General features: G+C 47.1%; 1 protein-coding gene across 8 annotated transcripts in view; it reads left to right on the forward strand.

Annotated features, from left to right (window-relative positions):
- ASIP (agouti signaling protein) overlaps nt 1-21,047 on the forward strand; it is a 1,080,532-nt gene that overhangs the window by 1,052,793 nt on the left and 6,692 nt on the right. The gene's annotated exons all lie outside the window — the stretch shown is intronic.

A 21,047-nucleotide genomic window follows, 5' to 3' on the forward strand; every position in this document is an offset into this window, starting at 1 on the left:
GAGAAGGGTATTGGTCTAAAAAGGACACTTTTGTTTATTTGGTGTAAATCCGTTCAGTAGTTTTTGAGAAATATCGAAATTTACAGATATCGATATTTGGGAATTCTGCCATCTGATTGGCTGAGGCGTTACGAGCACGAGCACGAGCACGAGCTTGCTGCTTATTGGTTGTGAGCGCTGCGAGCGGTTGCAACTAGGAAGTGTTGGCCGCCATTTTGTGATTCTGTTGAAGCGAGTAAGGGGAAAAAAGGGCGAAAAGAGTAGAAAAGAGGAGGGTAGGAGCGCTGTAACCTCTGTGGGGTGTTTAGGGTGTGTTGTAGAGGGGGTGCGAAGCGAACAACTTATACCTTCCGGTCTGAAAGTGCTGGGGTACGAAAATTAAGTGAGTTATTGCGTAGAGTCTGATGCTGCTATGGTGAGGTGCTGCGGGAGTCGGGGATGAAAGCGTGAGTCTAAACTGTGTGTCTTATGGTGTGAAGTCATGTGCCTTGGCCGCTGCGGCACACCTGTGGAAGTAGTGCCAGCATGTGTTTATACCTACTAGGACAAGCTACTGAGACTACAGGTCTGAAAGTCCTTGGGTACGGAAAATATGTGAGTTATTGTCTAGAGTCTCATGGTGCTAAGCTGAGGTACTGCTGGACTCGGGGATGAAAGTGTGAGTCCAAACTGTGTGTCCTATACTGTGCAGTCATGTGCTCTGGCCGATGTGCCACATTTGTCCAGTAGTGTCAGCATGTAGTTTTACCTACTCGGAGGAACTTTTGTTTCGAACCCTGTAACTTGTGTATGGTGCTTAGGGGGTGTTATACAGGGAGTGCGAGGTAAATTTGCGCAAAGCAAATCAATACGGTATTTGTAAAGTGCAAACTACTCACCCCTATGGGTCTGAAGGCCCTCGAGGCCGGCGTGGAAATTATGTGAGCTATTAAATGAGCTATTGCCCAGTGTCACATGGTGCTGAGCTGAGGTGTCCAAAGGTGTCCTTTATAAGCATTTCCAAACCTACCCCTGTCAATGTGCCTAGGTCATTTTCACCACAATGCACAATTATGTGCTCCGGATGTGGAAGATGCAAAGAGGTTTTAACCAAAGATAGCAATTGGTGCCATTTCAATCCTCTCTGTGCAAACCATTTAATGTCCACATTTTGTAAACCTAGGTCTAAGTCAATACGTCTGTGTTCTGCATACCTCTTGCACCAAAAAATATAGCTATGTCCTACGATCCACACTAGCATTTTGAAGGTATGGCTGGAAGGTATGGAAAGATGTCTGTAGCTCATGCCGTTCCTTGGTAGAATAAGAGATATGTTTAAAGATTGGGAAATACTTTTCTTGCCATACAAAACGATACGTAATTGGGAGATGAAAAGCATCAGCTTTTTAAAAGTAGGGTGCACATTCGTTTTGTGGAAAAGCATCTTTGTGATTGGTTAAGAAAAAGCAGTTTCAACGTGGAGTACATATCATAGGATAACATTTGCTCAACTCAACCACACCTGCTACTTGCATTTGGAAGGCACTGTTCAAACTTATAACAATCGTGAACTTTTAACCTGCACGTGCCGTTAAATGTTCAAGAAAATGTTCCAAAAAAATATCATTAAGTTTTTAAAAAATGATGAACTTTTAACCTGCACGTGTTGTAGAATGTTCTAGAAAGTGGGTTGATAGAATACGTTTCACTTCTGACTTCTATGTGTTGTTGAATATTTAAAAAACTGTTTATATGGAAAATTAAGAAGAAACCAATAGAGAGAAGTTTTGAAACCTTAAACAACCCAGGAACTATTCTAATTTGTTCTTTACATGTATTTATGTGTGGAGGAACAAAATTATAGACACAACAGCACCAGGAGGAGGAAGAAGCAGGGAGATGGGCGGAAAGGCACACATGCACAATTAACTACAGTACAAGTATAGACAAACAATGGCCAAAATGAAACACACCAACAAGGAGCACAAGTCACACAACCCGCCAACATCACACCACTGAATGAGCATAGAAGTGAAAACCACGCTGCATTCATACAGGATGTGTACAAAGGCCGGTTGTTGGTGTTGTGGGATGTCTGTGACCGTGGTCACCATGGATGAGATGCCCAGCACGTGGCACATGGGCGAGTTCACTGTGTGTTATGTTGCCAAACAGCTGCTCCTCCCTCCCATGAGCTCCCACAATTTTGTACGGTGCGCTGTTGTATCTCATGCACTCGTCGGGCACACCTTTGTAATGCCTATTCACGCATGTCCTGCTGCATTCCAACTACACCATCACAGTGCCGTTTGGAGGTGGTGCATGCCACTTTACAACATCGACTACTGCGGCCCTTGTGGCAGGCCACACCAGAACATAGAGACACACTTACCGCACATCCTGTACACGGACATGTCCGAGACACCCCGTTCCCCTTGCCGGATAGGCACACCCCTGCGCTAACCTGTGTATCCCGGACCAGCATACGCCGGTTGTGCATACAAGAGGACGCGTGCATAGCTACATGTCCAGTCTCACAGCCAATGCTGAGGTGACAGCACACTGTGATGCTGCAGGGCTCGTGCCTATCATGCTAACACAATGACCACAGGGACACACTTGCTCAGATGCGGGTTTGGGGGGCGTTGGCGGTCCTGGAGTTGTTGAGATGAGTCTTGTGGCCCTCATGGGTATCCCTGTATCATGCTCATTGACTCTATGGCACCTGTGGGTGTTCTGGTGTGGCTCTTGGCTGTGTTCTTTTTCATGGTGCAGGTAGTCGTCCTGCTTAACACCAGCAGAAAGCAGGTGTAAAATCTCTGGTGCTAACGTGGCTTATCGCCGGAATTTGTTTTGCATTGCAGTTGATGTGAAAGTTGTGATGTGATTTTTTTCGTGTGCAGATCAATACACAAACTGGGCAGTGTATCTCGTCAAGACGCACTATTCCCAATCAATATAAATACAATGAGATTTCTTAATTTATTTTGTGTGTACACTGTAAGTGCAGCCACTACCTCAGTGCAATTCAATCCAGGATTTTAGTATTTAGAATAAATCGCAAAGGTGCACCTTGTGTCTTTTACACGGGAACGGCTAGTCTGCATTTCATTTTCAGCACTTTAATGGAAGTAAAGTTGAGATAAATCTAACACACTATTCAAAAGTTGGTGCAAACTGCAGACATCACCAGTATTCCTGCGATAAGTGCCACTAACCCTGTGCATGGGATGTCTGCACCAAGGGGGTGGTAGGCCCCTGACAGCTAAACCGATCAGGGTGCGACTAACCTTCTGCGCAACTTTTCAAAGACTCTTTATGGTTGAGACACGTGGAGCATCCGCCATCTAGTCAGCACTGGTAATAAAGTATGTGACGTTGTCGATCTATTATATTCGCGTGGTCACATGGCCTGTGACGCATGTGCCGGATGGGTGTGGTGTGTGTGCAAACCTGCCTTCAGGGAGTGGCCGTGAGATGTTGAGAACTAGACCACTGACCTGTAAATCAACAGCAAGTACGCCTGCGACAGGTAGCTATGTGTGGCCAACGTGGGAACGTAATCGGCATGGCGTACAATGGAACAGGGCAGGGATAGCTACAATGACGCGGACGCGTCTGTGAGTTGAGCGGACAGGCCGCAGCTGTCCCTCTGTGAGCCTGGGTGCGAACTGTTCATAACTCACACTACATAAGTATTGAAAAATCATTTTGTGATTCAGTCCATCAGCTGGCATTTGTCCGAGGCATTTGTGAAAACATATCGGAGTTCTTTCTGTGATAGATACCCCTTTGATGTTGCCTCTCCCCACATCAGCAGGTAACACACCCTCTTCCCACATTACCATCATACCCCCAACAACTTTCTTGGGCCCGGAAGTGTCCCTGTGCGGTTGGACAAAGAAGAATCTTAGTCATGTATAGATTTACATATAAAAAAAATGTATTTAAAGAAAAGATTAACAAATAAGACTGAAGGGAGTCTGGTGCTGTGGTCGCTGCCACGAAGTTGGGGTGACTGCCATTCAGGACTCAGAACACAGTTACACATGTGGGATCGGCTTGTGTTAAAGAGGGTTAGTGGGACTACGTGTCGCCGGCCTTGCATATCGAAATATGCCTCACTGATCGAAGGGAGTGTGGTGCTGTGGTCGGTGCCACGGACTTGGGGTCACTGCCATTCAGGACTCAGGACACAGTTAGACATGTGGGATCGGCTTGTGTTAAAGAGGGTTAGTGGCACCAGAAGCATTGAGATTGTATGAGCCTGTGATGATGTTTGTTGTGGACGGGCCGCACTGGGAGGAATGTGTCTTGCCTATTGGACTGCGTCATGTGGAATCAGGACTCTATCTGAATTGTGAGGCCTGCTGACCATGGTGTAGGCCAGAGGTAGCAGTGAGCAAGGGCCCACAGCCACACGCATACATTGGTGGCCCCACCGGCCTGCGTAGTGCAGGTTCAGTGGCACCACGTGTCGCCGGATTTCCATATGCAAATACCTCTCACTAATCGAAGGGAGTCTGGTGCTGTGGTCGCTGCCATTCAGGACTCAGGACAGTTACACATGTGGGATCAGCTTGTGTGGAACAGGGTTAGTGGCACCACAAGCTGTTGGCCTTGCATATGGAAATATGCCTCACTGATCAGAGGGAGTCTGGTGCTGTGGTCGCTTTCACGGACTTGGGGTGACTGCTATTCAGGACTCAGGACACAGTTATACATGTGGGATTGGCTTGTGTTGAAGAGGGTTACTGGGACTACGTGTCGCCGGCCTTGCATATGGAAATATGCCTCACTGAACAGAGGGAGTCTGGTGCTGTGGCCACTTCCGCGGACTTGGGGTGACTGCTATTCAGGACTCAGGACACATTTACACATGTGGGATCGGCTTGTGTTAAAGAGGGCTAGTGGCACCACGTGTCGCCGGCCTTGCATATGGAAATATGCCTAACTAATCAGAGGGAGTCTGGTGCTGTGGTCGCTGCCACGGCCTTGGGGTGACTGCCATTCAGGACTCAGGACACAGTTACACATGTGGGATCGGCTTGTGTTAAAGAGGGTTAGTGGGACTACGTGTCGCCGGCCTTGCATATGGAAATATGCCACACTGGTCAGAGCGAGTCTGGTGCTGTGGTCACTGCCACAGACTTGGGGTTACTGCTATTCAGGACTCAGGACACAGTTACACATGTGGGATCGGTTTGTGTTAAAGAGGGTTAGTGGGACTACGTGTCACCGGCCTTGCATATGGAAATATGCCTCACTGATCAGAGGGAATCTGGTGCTGTGGTCGCTGCCACAGACTTGGGTTTACTGCTATTCAGGACACAGTTACACATGTGGGATCGGCTTGTGTTGGACCGTGTTAGTTGGCACCACGTGTCCAAAATTCAAATTGCGAGGTCTGCTGCCCGCAGTGTAGACTGCTGAGTGTTCGTTTGTACTTGAAAATGAATTTGGTGATTGTACTAAACCTATAACTGATATAAAAAAAATTCAAGAAGAAAGGATACTAAAAGGACATTATGTAGATTTGAGGCCTGTAATAGTTACTTGCCTAGTGGACTCTGTAGTTAATGAATAAAAAAATAATTTTCATTGTGAACCCTACTGATTGCAGTGTAGGCGAATGATGAAAAGATTAAATAAGTATAGAATACACTGACGAAGTGTTGTATTTTCTGAGTACAATCTCATTGTTAGGAATTAGCATTTAAAATTGGAATTGCGAGCTGCACTGCCTGCAGTGTAGACTGCTATTCCATGTTAGTTTGCATTTGAAGATTAATTTGGTCATTGTAGTAAAGCTATAACTGATTTTAAAAAAAGTTCTTGAAGCGAGGATACAAAAATGATAATATGTTGGGTGTAGGACTGTGATAGTTACTTGCCTACTGGAGTCTGTAGTTGCATATGGAAATACCCCTCACTGATCAAAGGGAGTGTGGTGCTGTGGTCGGTGCCACGGACTTGGGGTCACTGCCATTCAGGACTCAGGACACAGTTACACATGTGGGATCGGCTTGTGTTAAAGAGGGTTAGTGGGACTACGTGTTGCCGGCCTTGCATATCGAAATATGCCTCACTGATCGAAGGGAGTGTGGTGCTGTGGTCGGTGCCACGGACTTGGGGTCACTGCCATTCAGGACTCAGGACACAGTTACACATGTGGGATCGGCTTGTGTTGAACAGAGTTATTGGCACTTCATGTTGCCGCCGTTGCATATGGAAATATGCCTCACTGATCGAAGGGAGTCTGGTGCTGTGGTTGTCTCTCAGAGTTGGGGTCACTGCCATTCCGGACTCAGGACACAGTTACACATGTGGGATTGGCTTGTGTTGAACAGAGTTATTGGCACCACGTGTCGCCGGCCTTGCATATCGAAATATGTAGACTGCTGAGTGTTTGTTTGTACTTGAAAATGAATTTGGTGATTGTACTAAACCTATAACTGATATAAAAAATGTTCAAGAAGAAAGGATACTAAAAGGATATTATGTAGATTTGAGGCCTGTAATAGTTACTTGCCTAGTGGACTCTGTAGTTAATGAATAAAAAAATAATTTTCATTGTGAGCCCTACTGAGTGCAGTGTAGGCGTATGATGAAAAGATGAAATAAGTATAGAATACACTGACGAAGTGTTGTATTTTCTGAGTACAATCTCATTGTTAGAAATTAGCATTTAAAATTGGAATTGCGAGCTGCACTGCCTGCAGTGTAGACTGCTATTCCATGTTAGTTTGCATTTGAAAATTAATTTAGTCATTGTAGTAAAGCTATAACTGATATAAAAAAAAGTTCTTGAAGCGAGGATACAAAAATGCTGATATGTAGGGTGTAGGACTGTGATAGTTACTTGCCTACTGGAGTCTGTAGTTGCATATGGAAATACCCCTCACTGATCAAAGGGAGTGTGGTGCGGTGGTCGGTGCCACGGACTTGGGGTCAGTGCGATTCAGGACTCAGGACACAGTTACACATGCGGGATCGGCTTGTGTTAAAGAAAGTTAGTGGCACCACGTGTTGCCGCAGTTGCATATGGAAATACCCCTCACTGATCAAAGGGAGTGTGGTGCTGTGGTCGGTGCCACAGACTTGGGGTCACTGTCATTCAGGACTCAGGACACAGTTACACATGTGGGATCGGCTTGTGTTCAAGAGGGTTAGTGGGACTACGTGTCGCCGGCCTTGCATATTGAAATATGCCTCACTGATCGAAGGGAGTGTGGTGCTGTGGTCACTGCCACGAACTTGGGGTCACTGCCATTCAGGACTCAGGACACAGTTACACATGTGGGATCGGCTTGTATTGAACAGAGTTATTGGCACTTCATGTTGCCTCCGTTGCATATGGAAATATACCTCACTGATCGAAGGGAGTCTGGTGCTGTGGTTGGCTCTCAGAGTTGGGGTCACTGCCATTCCGGACTCAGGACACAGTTACACATGTGGGATTGGCTTGTGTTGAACAGAGTTATTGGCACCACGTGTCCCCGGCCTTGCATATCGAAATATGCCTCACTGATCGAAGGGAGTCTGGTGCTGTGGTTGTCTCACGGAGTTGGGGTAACTGCCATTCAGGACTCAGGACACAGTTCCACATGTGGGATTGGCTTGGGTTGAAGGCGGTTAGTGGCACCATTTGTCGCCGGTCTTCCACAGTGTAGGCCAGAGGTAGCGGTGAGGAAGGGCCCACAGCCACGTGCATACGTTGGTGGCCCCACCGGCCTGCTTAGTGGAGGTTCAGTGGCACCATGTGTTGCCAGCCTTCCATATGCAAATACCACTTACTGATTGAAGGGAGTCTGGTTCTGTAGTCGCTGCCATTCAGGACTCAGGACACAGTTACACATGTGGGATCGGCTTGTATTGAACAGGGTTAGTTGGCACAACGTGTCGCCGGTCTTCCTCAGTGTAGGCCGGAGGCAGCGGTCAGCAAAGGCCCACAGGCAGGTAACGTTGACTTGAGCTGCACAGATTGGGAGCATTTGGTCTTCTTAACCCATTCTAGTCTCTTACACAAGTTGCATGGCTACTAATCTTGAATTGTGAACCGTGTAACCCCAGTGTAGGGCGGAGGCAGCGGTCAGGATGGGCGCACAGCTACGTGGCGTTGAGTTGAGCTGAACAGTTAGTAGCACCTGGAGTACTCAGTGTGTGCGCACCCTGCAATGATACGTGGTCCCGGCGGGCCGCACTGGGAGCAATGTCTTTTGTCTAATGAATTCTGCCTTGATAAGTCCACGTGGCGATGACTTATGGTGCAGTGAGTTAGTATCACCTGAAGCACACAGCGTGTCCCCACCCTGCGATGGAGGGTGGTCTGGGCGGGCCGCACTGGGAGCAACGTGTCTTGCGAACTGGACTGCGACATCTGCAATCGCCACTGCATATGAACTGTGAGCCCTGTTTTACGCAGTGTAGATCCAAGGCAGTAGTTGGTACAGACATAAGTCTGCAGTGCTGTGCCGCTGGGTTCGCGGGGGTCTGTGTCGAAGAGGCCTGCGGTTATGGCGGCAGCCAAGTGCCAGGGTGAGGGCTGCCGCTCTGACAGACTCGTTGGTCTTCCCACAAGTGAACCACACCTAGGGCCTGGCCTATTTATTCATACTCCTACGCTGGAGTGGCGTACGTTGGAGCAGCCCACTCCGGTTCCGCTTCTAGGGGGGAACAACACAGTTAGATGACCGAGATCTTCCCCACTGCGTGAAGTAACATGGTTGCGTCCACTGTGCACTACACTACAAGTATCAATAGAATATCTCCACATGGAGAGGTTTGTGCTTTGCATAGTGAGGTCTGTGCAGCACATCAGCATTACAGTTGGCATTGTGTGCTTTATTATTGATGGGTGACTTGCCTCCTTCATATATAGTTAGTTGCCACAGCTCCAAACATTCAGCTATTGTGTGGCTGAGGGGCATGGCGTTTTGGGAAGGTCCGTTGTCATGTTTTGCGGTGCCTCAGTGGTAGTAGGGGTGGTGGTCAGGGGGGAGGTTCTAGTGGTGGTGGTGCTGGGTGTTGTGGCCTTGTTGGGTGTTGAAGCTGCATGATCAGTAGCTCTATCACTTGTTGGTCTTTAGATGTGGCTGTGAGTTGGGTCCAAATCACGGAATAGATAAACGACCTCCTTACACCAGTTAAAGGTTGATGTTCATTAGTTGCTGCTAACTCAGCTTTTTGGATCGCATTGCAGATTTGGCTGGTTGTTGAAAATATGGGGAAGTGGCGTTTTCATGTTTTTTTTGCACGGGAACGCCTACTTTGCATTTCATTAGCGTTAGTTGTGGCTCTCGTTTGTGGCGATTTTGTTGGCGTAAGGTATCGATAGAAGAGTGGTGAGATTTGCAGTTATCACCAAGTTGAGAATGGGATGATAATTAAAAAACACAGAAAAAAAGATAGGTTTATTGAACATTACAATTAGAAATTAGCATTTAAAAAAACTTTGAAATTCACTGAAAAAAACATAGGTTTCAGACACGTTATAGTTTGAAATTAGCATTTAAAAAACCTTAGAAATTCACTGAAAAAACCCTAGGTTTCAGGCACGTTATAGTTAGAAATTAGCAGTTAAAAAACCTTTGAAATTCACTGAAAAAAACATAGGTTTCAGGCACGTCATAGTTAGAAATTAGCATTTAAAAAACCTTTGAAATTCTCAGAAAAAACTATAGGTTTCAGGGATTTTATAGTTAGTTGGACGTTTCACTCTTATAGTTAGTTGAGCTAACTATAACTCGCACCCCCGCAATGCACTGCTGATGACGTCACATATTACATAATTCATGACATGGTCAGTGACATCACTGAAGACATCACTGATGACATCTCAAATGACATCACTGATGACATCACTGATGACATCATCCACGTCAAAATCTGATGCACCTCATCAGACCCTAATATAACACTTGATACACCTAGTCTAAAATACAGACTATAAATTTCGAAACCGTAAACACACCAATAACAGTTAGTACCTATCCACTCACTAATTTGTAGGTCTACACACACATCCATTCACCCATACACTCACTCATACATACAGTCAGCCATCAATTCAGTTTTATCATATTCAGTCACATATCTATACAGACACTCACACACCGCCTCTTATTCATAGAGTTATTCACACACCTAGTCAGTAATGGAAATAATCAATCACACTTTCATTTACTCACCTGTACAGTTATACACATACCATGTCACATATTTAAACATATACTAACACATACTTAAACTCTAATACAATAACTAATACAAGGACACACTGATCCATACAGGCACTCTCACAATCACTCATTCTCACATATAGTCATTTATACAGTCCAACACTCATTTATACTGCCTTTCACATATGGAGTTACTCACACATGTACCACTGAGGCATCCATTCACTTACCGAGACACTCATACACATACTCACCCAGCCATACAGAACTTCACAGATACAGATTTGAACACATAAACTCAGTGAATTATCGACTCACACATCTATGCACACAGTCACACCCCCCACCCGCCCACACAGACACTCAGGCACCCATACAGGTACTCAGACAAGCAATCAATAGCTCATATAGATCCTCATTTAGTTGCTAAGCAAACCATGGAACTGCTTACACACCAAATGACAACCTAAACTGTGTGAATGTCTGTATCAGTCGCTAACACATGCATTAAGCAAGACACAATTAATCACTCACTTGTACAGTCAGTCACGCACCTACTTAATCATCCATTTTATAGAAACACACATTCACTGGATGATATCATCAGTGATGTCATTTGAGATGGCATCAGTGATGTCATCAGTGATGTCACTGACCATGTCATGAATTATGTAATATGTGACATCATCAGCAGTGCATTGCGGGGGCGCGAGTTACAGTTAGCAGAACTAACTATAACGGGGGAATTTCTATGTTTTTTTACGAGTGAAATGTCCAGCTAACTATAACACCCCTGAAACCTATGGTTTTTTCAGTGAATATATATATATATATATATATTATCTACTGGCGGTCGCCAGTAGATAGTTATAGTTAGGACCGAGTTTCCATAGGAAATCTAAAAATTCTATTTTGAATAACTTTGGCGCCGGTTGACGAATCCTCGCAAAATTTTCAAAACTAATAGGGCGCTCCGCTCCTACCCTGAAAGTCTCGGGGTGATTCGTCAAGCGGGGGCCGAGAAAAAAGGGGGTCCCAAAACGCGTTTTCCCCATGCATTTTCCCATAGGACCTTTAGTCGAAGGTACAGCCCGAACGGCTGAACAGAATTACTTGAAATTTGGCAAAGAGGTAGTTCTCAGGTCAGGCAGGGGGCAGGGTAGCGAGTTCCTGACCCCCTAGCCTTTGTCAGGGGGTCCCTGAAGGACCCCGAAGGGTGAAAAAAACATTTATTTTTTTTTAAATCGCGGGGTGCGATCACCGTGCACGCATGGTGCACGCACGGTGGCAAAAAAATTATTAAAAAAATTACAACACAGTATATTAGGAATATAGCTCTTCTTGGAGAAGTGAAGTGAGTTCTGAAAAGAACTGTTGTTTTTTGTCGAGCAGCAAAAAAAAAAAAATGCAGCAAAAAAACCAAAAATGCAGCAAAAAAAATAATAAATGAAAAACTGTTCACCAGGAACAAATAAAAAAAATAGGAAAAAAATTAGGGGATGGAGCATGTGTGCTGCTGTATCTTGTTCTCTATTAGGTTAATGCTGCTCTCACCATAACAGAGAACAGCATTGCACACATTGCACTGTATATGCACCTTCTGGAACAGAGGGTGCATATCCAGAGGTCTAGAAGCAGGTGAAGCTGCGGCTGCAGATGATGTGCTCGGCTGAGCTGCGGCTGCAGATGATGTGCTCGGCTGAGCTGCTGGAGGGTTGTCTCTTGCAGCCCGAGCATAAGCCACAGGATGCATTGCTTTAAAGTGCCTTATCATGGAGTAAATACTAAAGGAGTATTTTTTTTTAGGGTCTCCTCTAGATAAGACCACTCCACAAACAGTGCAGGTGACTTTAGGAGCATTCACCTTCTTCTGACCCTCTGGAAAAGTAAAAAATTGCCAAATAAATGAGTCCCTTTGTTTCCTCTGCCTTGGGGGCACAAAGGTCTCCTCCTCACTCCCTGAAGAAGTATCCTGTTCTGCCATTTTCAGGTGCAGGAAAAGCAGTTCAGCTCCTTCTCCCAGGAAATAAGAAGTATTAATGAGGGGAGTGGGTGTGGTGTTGGAAGATTCTGGAACTGAAACTACTTTGAACCAATGAAAAGTGTTGTTTCGTAATCACATGACATGCCGTGCGTGCACCGTGCGCGCATTGGAGCACACGCGCATGCGCGTATGGAGAACGCACGCACGGAGCACGCACGGAGTACGCACGGAGCACGCACGCATGCGCACACGGAGCACGCACGCATGCGCACACGGAGCACGTACGCATGCGCACACAGAGCACGCACGCATGCGCACATGGAGACGGTGCGCGCATGGTGAATAACTTAAAAAAAAAATGTAAAACTGTTTATAAGTTTATGGAAGATATAGGTTTCACACTTAGGAATTAGCATTTTAAAAACCTTGCAAATTCACTGAAAAAACCATAGGTTTCACACATGTTATAGTTAGGAATTAGCATTTAAAAAACCTTGCAAATTCACTTAAAAAACCATTGGTTTCACACATGTTATAGTTAGCTGGACATTTCACTCGTAAAAAACCATTGAAATTCCCCCGTTATAGTTAGTTCCAATAACTATAACTCGCGCGACCGCCACTCTATCACAAGGATGATGTCATCAGTGATGTCATGAGTGATGCCACTGACCATGTCATGAGTGATGTAATATGTGACATCATGAGCAGTGGATTGCGGGCGTGCGAGTTATAGTTATCTGAACTAACTATAACGGATACCCAGGTATGGAATGTCAGAATGCACCCACTGGAAGGCAAAGTCACACTGCAAGTCTCTAACCTCATCCTCCGGGATAGACAGATTAAGCACCTGCGATTTCGAAAAATTAACTTTGAACCCCGCTGCTAACCCAAAATCGTTAAGCTCCCTCGCCAAATACCGCAGGGTGGTGCGCGGGTGAGTAAGGGAGAGTATAACATCGTCCGCATAGAGACTAATTTTATGGACATCGGCGCCAAACTTGATGCCCTCCACATCCAGATTCGAGCGTATACGCTGGGCAAAGGGCTCCATATAGAGCGCGAATAATAGCGGAGACAGGGGCACTCCTGCCTCGTCCCCCTGGAGATGGGGAAGAGGGAAGACCGACACCGATTCACTCTCACCGATGCCCTAGGGACTGCATAGAGACACTGTACCCAGCGGATAAAGTTCTCACCGAAACCAAAAGTGCGCAGGACAGCAAACAGATAATCCCAGTCTACTCGATCAAAGGCCTTCTCAGCGTCGATGGAAAGTAGACAAGCTTGAGCCGGAGATTGATGAACCAGGTCAATGAGATGGAGAATACGCTTGGTGTTGTTCCCACCCTGACGCGTAGGAATAAAGACGGATTGATCGGGTCTATGATGCCATCCATCAGAGGGCTGAGACGTGCCACCAGAATACTCGCAAATAACTTTGTGTCTATATTTAAGAGGGAAATTGGCCGATACGAGCCACACTCCCTCGGATCCTTCCCAGGCTTAAGGATGACTGTAATCGTGGCTTACGACATAGAGGGAGTGACCTCCCAAATATCCAGAAAAGAGTTGAAAAGATGCGTTAGAAGTGGAGCCAGTCAACGCAAAAGGTTTTAAAAAACAGGATCAGGGTGTCTTGCGAAGCCAGAACCTCAGAGAAGGCCGTTCTCAGGAAGGGTTCCTGGTGTTCATTCGGGGCATACAACGATCCTATAGTGAAATACGTATCCCCCCATTGCACACGAAGTGCAAGGAGTCTACCCTTGATCTCAGCAACCTGGGAGAGAACTTTACACTGAGCGCGCGCACTAAAAAGGATTGCGACCCCGTGCTTTTTAGCCACGCCTGAAGACCACACCTATAGAGGGAAGCGCTTGTCTCTCATCCGCTTAGTGTCCTTAGAGAGGAGATGAGTCTCCTGTAGCAGACACACGTCGCTCCCTACTCCCTCCAAGAGGGACAGGATAGCGGAGCGCTTAACAGGACTATTGAGGCCCCTAACATTCAGGCTCACCACCTTTAGACTCCTACCCATAGAGGTCAGAGGGGGAAAAACCAGGGCCTAAGCGCAGAACACCAGAGTGATGAGGTGGACCGCAGGGCTGCAATTCTAGGACATACATCTCCCAAACCCAAGAGAGAACTGATGCGGAGCCGCAACACATTCCCAAAAAACAACCCCGCCCCCCCATCCCCAACCCACTCCTCCGAGCCCAAAAAACACAACAAACACGGAAAAGACAATGCAAAACACAGGATACCAGAGTCCTGAGAAAGGACAACAGTCTGTCACGTAAATCAAACGATGTGGGGAACATGGCACCACGGAAAATGACACCTCGTCTCTGAAGGCAATATACATCCAACTCCCAAAGGGTAGTTGATGATAAGCACATGCAACCAAGGTCCTCTCCCATCCGGCGCCGTGAAAGTGCCCATCTGATGCCCACCAGACAAGGCTCATTGGAACGCCGTTTTTGTCCGTCACCTGTGCCACAGACATGACAGCCGCCTCCCTTTCCATAAGACTGGGTCTCGAGGACTGAGGGGATCGCCCAACGCGCTGCCAGCCATCCAAGCATCTGCGTCATCGAGAGGGAGCGCCAGCTACCCCAGGCGGGGAAGAGGGCTGCTCCAGCCCCAGGACTTCATAAGCGGTAGCCAGAGAACGAAGCTGGAGGAGTTTGCCCTGATGTATAAAGATAAGCCGGAATGGATGACCCCACGAATATTGGATGTTATTCTCACGAAGATGATGAGTGATGGGCTTAAACTCCCTGTGTTTCACCAGGGTGGAAGCAGCTAAGTCCTGATAGAGGGTCGGCTGGTGACCCTGAAACTGCACCGGGTTGAGATCACAGGCCTTCCGAAGGATTTGCTCCTTGAGTTGGAAATCGTGCACACACACCAGTATGTCCGGTGGGGGAACCTTCGCACCCCTCGGCAAGCCAACATGGTGCACGCGGTCCATCTGAATTTCCCGCTCTGCCTCCTCGCCCAAAATCTGCTGGAAGAGTTGTAGAACATAGTCCCGGAGATCGTCCCCTTCTCCTTTCCATGGCACTGCGCGGATTCTGATGTTATTCCATCGAGGTCCTCGACGTGGGCCTGCAGATCAAGGTTTTGCTCCGTGAGACTGATGACATCCTGTTGCAGCTGGTGTAGATCATCCTCATGCCCCAAATCGTGCTCTTCCACTGTAGGAACGTGCTCCCCAAGGTCGTCCACGTCGTGCCGCACTTCACGAAGGTCAGAGGAGAGCTGAGAGCGAAGTTCCAAGATATCCTCATTAATGGCGGAGAATAAGTCGAGCATAAATGCCTTAGTGGCCGGTTGGTCACTATCCTCAGGCAGCGGTGAGTGTGGAGCCGACTGGGAAGAGGATGGGCCTGTGGACTTCTGCATAGCATCTTTTAGGGTTTTGTCCCTCCTATTTTTGGTGGATGACATGGCAGCAATGCGAGTCTCCTACAGAGTGATCAGACTAGCAGGGCCAACGAAGCCGGTAGGCCGGGGACAGCTCTACGACACCCTCGAAGCCTGCCCTCAGCACACAGCCGGGCCACCAGCGCCAAGCCACGCCAACCGCCGATACACGGTCTGAGCACCTCCCTCACATGGCCAGCCGTCCGTCCTCCCACAGCTGCAGAACAGAGCACAACGCCTCCGCAGTAGGAGCAGTATGCCCCCGCACCGCAGGCCCAAGAGACCTTGCCACCTGCCCACCACAGCACGGCCCAGGCAAGGAGGCACCGCCCGCTGATTCGTGAGCTGAGAGCCGCCCCCCGGGGCCAAACTCGTCAGCCTCCCAGGCCCACAGTGAGCAGTCAGGCCCGGTAATGACTAGGTAGAGATGGGGGGGGCACACAACCACAGCGCGCACCCCCGCCGTGTCATCCGTGGTCAATGGGGAGCGCAGATCAGCCTACTTGATGGCAGGCTACGGGGCTCCACAGCAAGGACTCACGAGCGCCCCAGAAGCTTGCATCCCACCGTCTGCCGAGGTGCAGACCGAGCAATACCCGTCAGCAGCAAGCACTCCCCTCCACCACAGCACTCACTGCCAGTCCGCCATCCGTTGGAGTCAGAAAGGGCACAGGTCCCCGCCCAGGGGCCGCAGGGCCGGGAGCCACCGAGCTAGGTCTTCCAGTCAGGCAAATAGCGGCCAAAGAGCAGGCCGCACCACTCTCTCAGTGTTGATTCCAGGGCATCCAAGGGTGAGCCCCAGCCAGCGCTGCCGTTGTCCCCAGCTCGACTACGGGCACCTCCGTCTCCAGCGCCTTTCCACGCCGCCCCACGTGGCCGCAATCTGCAATCAGTAGGGCCGCCGGGTCGCAGCAAGGCCGGGACCGGATGGCCCCGCCACACTCATGAAGCGCCACATTGCCCCAGGACAGCGGGCACCTTGAGGGTACCAGGTTCCGCTAAGGCCGCGAAGCTCTACTACAGGGCCGCAGGGCCGGAAGACGCTGGGCCGGGTCCATCAGGAATGCAAATGGCGGCCATGCAGCAGGCCGCACCACCTTCTCCGCAACAGTTCCAGCCCAGCCACAGGGTGAGCCCCAGTCAGCGCCGCCCCTGTCACCAGACCACCTCAGGGCACCACCGGCACACCCACCGGCACTCCACGCTGCTGATCGTGGCCGTCAATACAAAGCAACAGGGCCGCCGGGCCGCAGCAAGGCCGGGGCCAGGCGTATTCACAAAGCTTACGGATCATCGCCGCTCCCCAAAAAGAGGACCGCTGAAGACAGCAGGTAAGTGAAACTCACAGTAGGGCACCGCGGTAGGTTCGGGTGGGCATCAGGGGGCCTGATAGTGAAAGTGATGTTCTGGCGGCACCGGAGAGACAGAGAAACGCATCTCACTCCGCCGCCATCTTAGCCACGCCCCCCCTTTCCACTTAGGATGACATATGCAAAAGAAACAATTGATGGACGGAATGCTGGACAATGCAAACATTCAACCCCAGTCACATGGATCTGGGTTTAATCCATCATTCTTTTTCTCATCACACCACCCCAGTCCAGCCCGAACTGCCAAGCCAGGCCCTTCCTGGAATGGGAACAAGCATCCTGGGACCGGTTTTAGGGCATCACTCTTCCCCAGCCAGGCTACCTTGAATCCAGTGGTGTAGTGAGCACGGGACCCACGTCTGGGCATACCCTTCCCACTTAGGGCGACGTATGCAAAAGAAACAATTCATGGACGGAATGCTGGACAATGCAAACATTCACCTCCAGTCAGAAGGATCTGGGTTTAATTCATCATTCTTTAGCTCACCACACCACCCCAGTTTGGACTCAGCCATATGCAAATCAGTCTTGACCCTGTTCCTTGTGGAAACAGTCCAGCCCGAACTGCCAAGCCAGGTCCTCCTTGGAACGGAAACAAGCATCCTGGGACAGGTTTCAGGGTACTTAAAAGTGGTACATACAAGCATTTAATGTTGATATGTGCCTACAGTGACTACTTTCATTGTAATGGGCTGTAGCTGTCCAATGAGAATAAACCAAAGTTCAGAATAAAGTCATAAATCTGCTAATTTTGGATTAGGATAAACTAAATAGGAGATTAAACCAATCTTTTTAATATTTCTTGAAAATCCAATTTATTGGTAAAGTCAGATTTTTGTTAATTTTAGAAAATATAATTATTAAAAAGTTACACTTTACCTGGCTGAGTCTCCCATGGGCTATTTTACATTAGTCCGCTGGCATATTGCCCTGCCAGCGCTTCCCGTTAATGAGGTGTGAAAACTGCTTACATAGCAGAAGCAATGACTTAGGCCTTTTTACAGAAAGACCTGAGTGTGAGGTATGCAACAGTTTTAAGCTTATGAATGGAAGGTGGGCAGGGTATTAGAATTTCAATAACGTGAGAAGGACAGGGGTGAGTTCTGCCCGTTCATGGTTCAGCGTAAAAAGGAGCCCTGGGGATGACACGCATTTTGTTTCATAGGCCTTCTGTAGCCAATTGGGTACTTACCCAGTCAGTAGGATAGCTGGTCCCAGAACCAGTTTAGTGTTGCTGAGGTGGTGGGGATTGCCCAGTTCTCCAAACACACCCTTGGCTGGCACATAAGCCTCCTTCAAGATTCAATCATGCTGGACTTGCCCCACTATCATGCTCTGTGGAATAGTTTGCAGTAAGGCAAATAGGATGTAATGCAAAAGGGGGAAGGTTTTCCCCTGGGAACTTGTTTTCTCATTGGTTAGGGAGTGTCCAGGAGTTAGCCCAACTCACTGGTGAATAAAACACACAAAGCTGGCACCTCATTCACAGCTCATCAGAACACTCCTGGACCAGCAGAAGGACAGAAGCAGACTGGGCATGTTGTTTGAGACCTTTGTGAAGACCTGAAGGACTGGGCCTTATCTCTCTTATACCCAGGACTAAAAGTGAAGTTTTTACTAACCATGTTTATGGTTACAGGGACATAACAAGCTGCAAGAGGCCTTTTGCCTGAAGTGCCCAGCTGACCATTAGCAACTGAAACTCTGAAAATGTGGGTCTTAGAAAATGTTAGGATTTCCAAGCCTTCTGGAGCGTCAGCAGAACTTCATGGAAGATGTCCTATTTTGAAGTGACTGATCCAAAGGAAGAAAAATCTTTACCGGGCAAAGGCAGGAAATGTACCTCCTAGTGCAAAAACATCAGTGGCTGTAAAAGTGATTGGTTCTTTTCTTTTTCTTGGCTTAAATCTTTAAAAATTCATATCTTCGGTAACCTTCATTATAGTTTTGTCATTTAGGTGTAATTTAAATGATTACATGTTTCTATATTTTTCTAAATTGGTTGTAGGATTTTTATTGTATTGGGTTCTGACCTTTTATTTGTTACTGCTAAATACTTCATTTTCCTGTTAAGCCTGTCTGCCCTGTGCCATAGCTACCAGGGTATTGAGCCCAAATTAATTTTATTGAAATTGTGTTCTACCTTAACAAATTGGTAGCTTTATGCCTTATGGCGGAATCCCATCTGCTCTAATTAATACTTAACTTTCTTACAATCCAAATAACAGCCTTCAGTTTTACTAAAATGGGAGGTAAATTTAAGGTCAGAACTCTGGACATTTAGCCACTTTATTAGTTCAGCAAGGGTCTCGGTTGTGGCTTGCCAAATCACAAAAATGTCATCAATATATCAGTGTTTTGCACAGATGTTATGGTGATATGGACTGACTGGGGTAAACCCTCCCTTTTTTCAAAATCATCCAAATTGTTTACTCTATAAGAAGCAAAACAAGCCCCTATTGCAACTCTTTTGCAATATAAATAAAACTCAGTCTTAAAGATGAAATAATTTATCTCAATACATTCTCTGCTAATTTCATCATGACATTTATTGAACCCTGTACATCAGCAGCACTGGACCAAAAAGTTTGTTTAGTAACTTCCAGTGATTATGTTTGGGGGATGTTTGAGTAAAGCGACTTTATATCCAATGTCAACAGATAGACTTGTTTGCTATTGAAAACTGAGCTCTCCATAGAGTAAATAAAGCACATGCTATTTAGTACAAATGATGGAATCAATGATAGTAATGACCTAATGAGATGGTCCATATATTGACATCAAAATTTTAAGATAGAACTACAAACAGAATCAATTGATTGTTCTGGTGAATTGAACCTTAGGCGTGGTAGAGATCACCAATGTTCTCTGGTATGGTTTATTCAGGAATTTATATTCCTCAGAACTAATAATTTTATGCTGAAAAGCCAGGTCTGTTACTGCTCCGATTTTCAATTGTAACTTCTGAGAAGCTTCATTTAATGATCAATGTTAGACAGTTGCCTGGAAATTTCATGGTCATATTGAAATGTGTTTTTATCACCATAGTTTCACCTTTGTCTTCTGGTTTAATCGTGATCATATGGTTGTGTTTCAAATTATAGAGAGCTAATCTCTCTGCCCAGGTTATGTTTTATGGTATACAGAGATTCTGTTTTTCTAAATCATCTAGCTGAATCTCAGCTGTCATCATGTGATGGTCGGGTAGAAAGCAGTGGGATAATGGAGATCAGTTGTGTCAGTTACTCTCTTTCCTGATTTGTTTGAAAAAGTATGTCGTAACCTAAACTACCAAATAATTGGTAAATTTTTTCTAGAAAAAGTCTGGTTTGCCAGGGATCACAAAACCGAAACCTTGTCTATATGCTAGAATTTTAACGTCATTTACGATTAAGTTAGTAATATGCAGTTTTGTTGGTAATAAAAAGGCAAGAGCAGTCGTGGCTGGCATGACTCATGGGTGGGGGGGTCCTGCAGGAGGGTCTTGTGTGGGGGGAGGTTTAATTTTAATTATATAAAAAAAATAACTTACCTTAACCGGCCTGATCCGGTCCCGCGTGGTCTCTGCTTCTCTGATCCTTGTAGGAAGCAGGCAGCCTCCCTCCCTCACCTAAGCCAATCACAATGCTGCAATGGCAGCATTGTGATTGGTGGGGACGGTGCCCAGTCAGGCGCCTATGGGGAGGCCATTTTCTCCATGTAGGCTCTCTCAGAGGGCTGACCAAACAGTCAGGGCACACAATATTGGGCTAGCCACTCCTCCCCTGCTCTGTTGCAGGACCACCCACCTGCCTGCCCCCACCAAACCCTTCTGCTTTCTCGCAGTGCGAGAAAGCAGTGGGTCGACGCTCCTCCACCCACAAAAGGAGCCGCCCCTGGCTATGAGACTATAGACAACTTTTCAGCAGTGATTCCCAGGAACCATTAGTCATAATTCCATATGATAGTTGTCAGGCAGAATTGTTAATCATCCTTTCTGCAACAGTCTATCTGCCTCATGGCAAGGCATCTTATCAGTTCAATCAGGTGAGGAGCTTGGAAGTGATGTCGAATTTTACAGAGCACGAAGAGTTGACTATTGACACCCATAACCACTGAACG

This window comes from Triturus cristatus, chromosome 7 (genome assembly GCF_964204655.1).
Source record: "Triturus cristatus chromosome 7, aTriCri1.1, whole genome shotgun sequence".
Classification (NCBI taxonomy): Eukaryota; Metazoa; Chordata; class Amphibia; order Caudata; family Salamandridae; genus Triturus; species Triturus cristatus.